Source organism: Phoca vitulina, unplaced genomic scaffold, assembly GCF_004348235.1.
Source record: "Phoca vitulina isolate PV1807 unplaced genomic scaffold, GSC_HSeal_1.0 scaffold2, whole genome shotgun sequence".
In the NCBI taxonomy this organism is placed as follows: domain Eukaryota; kingdom Metazoa; phylum Chordata; class Mammalia; order Carnivora; family Phocidae; genus Phoca; species Phoca vitulina.
This window is the reverse complement of record NW_022589705.1, coordinates 11704001-11706546: the sequence shown is the minus strand read 5'-3', so window position 1 is coordinate 11706546 and position 2546 is coordinate 11704001. Positions and strand designations below refer to the sequence as shown.

The following is a 2546-nucleotide window of genomic DNA, read 5'->3' as shown; positions in this document are numbered from 1 at the left end:
ACTAAAGAAAACCAGCAAATCATGAGGGAAGAGAGCATGAGAAGAAAAGAACAGAGAAGAACTACAAAAACAATCATAAAACAAAGAACAAAATGACAATAAGTTCTCACCTATCAGTAATAACTTTGAACATAAAGGGACATCAGTGAGAACATTAAAAAGAGGTAGAAAACATAAAAAAAGAACCAATCAGAGATGAAGAACTCAATTAAAACTACACTAAATAGAAAAATAGTAGACTAAATGCTCCAATCAAAAGACATAAGATAATGGAATAGATTAAAAAAGCAAGACTCATCTATATGCTGCCTACAAGAGACACTTTTTAGACCTAAAGACACATGCAGATTGAAGGGATGGAAAAACATTTATCATGCAAATGGAAGTGAAAAGAAAGCCAATAGCAATACTTATATTGGGCAAATAGACGTTAAAACAAGGACTGTAGCAAGGGACAAAGATGGACATTATATAATAATAAGGGGGACAATCTTACAAGAAGATATCACAGTTGTACATATTTATGCACCCAACATGGGAGCACCCAAATACGTAAAGCAGCTAATAACAAACATAAAGGAAGTAATTGATAGTAATACAATAATAGTAGGGGACTTTAGTACCCCACTTACATCAATGGATATATCATCCAAACAGAAAATCAACAAGGAAATAGTGGCTTTGAATGACACATTAAACCAGATGGATTTAACAGATATATTCAGAACATTCCATCCTAAAACAGCAGAATACACACCTTTTCAAGTGCACATGAAATGTTCTCCAAAATAGATTAGGCCCAAAACATGGCTCAACAAATTCAAAAAGATCAAAGGCATACCCTACATCTTTTCCAACCACAGCAATATGAAACTAAAAATCAACCACAAGAAAAAATCTGGAAAGAACACAAATACATGGAGTTTAAACAACATGCTACTAAACAATGAATGGGTCAACCAATAAATCAAGGAAGAAATAAAAAAATACATGGAGGTGGGGTGCGGGGTCAGGGCCCCAGAAATGTCCCGGGCCAGCTAGCTGAAACACGTGCTCCTCTCCTCCCGGCTCGGCTAGTATCTGCACAGCCTGAGGCTCACCGGGTTCTGAAATGGCCAAGCAGTCAGACCATACTGTCAAGTACTACACCCTACAAGAGATCCAGAAGCACAACCACAGCAAGAGCACCTGGTTGATTCTGCACTACAAGGTGTAAAATTTGACCAAGTTTTTGGAGGAGCATCCTGGTGGGGAAGAAGTGTTAAGGGAACAAGCTGGAGGGGATGCTACTGAAAGTTTTGAGAATGTGGGACACTTTACAGATGCTAGAGAGTTGTCCAAAATGTACATCATTGAGGAACTTCATCCAGATGACAGAGCAAGCCTTCGGAAACTCTCATTACTACTGTTGACTCTAATTCTAGCTGGTGGACCAACTGGGTGATCCCAGCCATCTCAGCACTGGTGGTAGCCCTGATGTATCACCTCTACACAGTGGAAGATTAAACACATTCTCAGAAGCCAATGAAAGAAAAGACTGCTTTGGATCAGGGAGAAAGAAGAAAGAATGTTAACTGTTTCAACTGACAGAAACCTTCACCTGAAAAATAATTTTAATACACCTGTTTCCCTTTTCTCCTACTTTGAACCAAACCAGAAAGAACTCTTCTGTTCTTTCTACTCCTGAACTCTTAAAATGTGTCTTTTGTTCATCAGCTTTTTTTGATGTTCCATCACTACATAATTTACTCATTGTAGGCATGATCTTTAAAAATATATCTGGCTTTTAAAATTAAAAAAAAATACATGGAGGCAAATGAAAACACAGGTGCGCCTGGGTGGTTCAGTGGTTAAGTGTCTGCCTTCGGCTCAGGTCATGGTCCCAGGGTCCTGGGATCAAGCCCCATGTTGGGCTCTCTGCTCGGCGGCAAGCCTGCTTCTCCCTCTCCCACTCCCCCTGCTTGTGTTCCCTCTCTCGCTGTGTGTCTCTCTGTCAAATAAATAAAATCTTTTAAAAAAAGAAAATGAAAACACAATGGTCCAAAATCTTTGGGATGGAGCAAAAGCTGTTCTAAGAGGGAATTTTTATAAGTTTACAGGCCTACCTCAACAAGCAAGAAAAATCTCAAATAAACAACCTAACTCTACATCCACAAGAGCTAGAAAAAGAATAACAAACAAAACCCAAAACCAGTAGTAGGAAGGAAATAATAAAGATTAAAGCAGAAATAAACAAAATAAAAACTAAAGAAATAATGGAACAGGTCAATGAAACCAGGAGCTGGTTCCTTGAAAAGATCAACAGAATTGATAAACCTTTAGCCAGACTCATCAAAAAATAATAATAATAATAATAATAGAGAGAGAACTCAAATAAAATATCAGAAATGAAAGAGGAGAAATAAGAACCAACACCACAGAAACACAAACAATTATAAAAGAATACTCTGAGCAATTATATGCCAAAAAATTAGACAACCTAGAAGAAATGGATAAATTCCTAGATACATATATCCTCCCAAAACTGAGTCAAGAAGAAATAGAAA

General features: G+C 37.5%; 1 pseudogene; it reads left to right on the top strand.

Annotated features, from left to right (window-relative positions):
- Positions 1–1111: 1111 nt before the first annotated feature.
- Positions 1112–1506, top strand: LOC116639551 (annotated as a pseudogene).
- The last annotated feature ends 1040 nt before the right edge of the window (positions 1507–2546 follow it).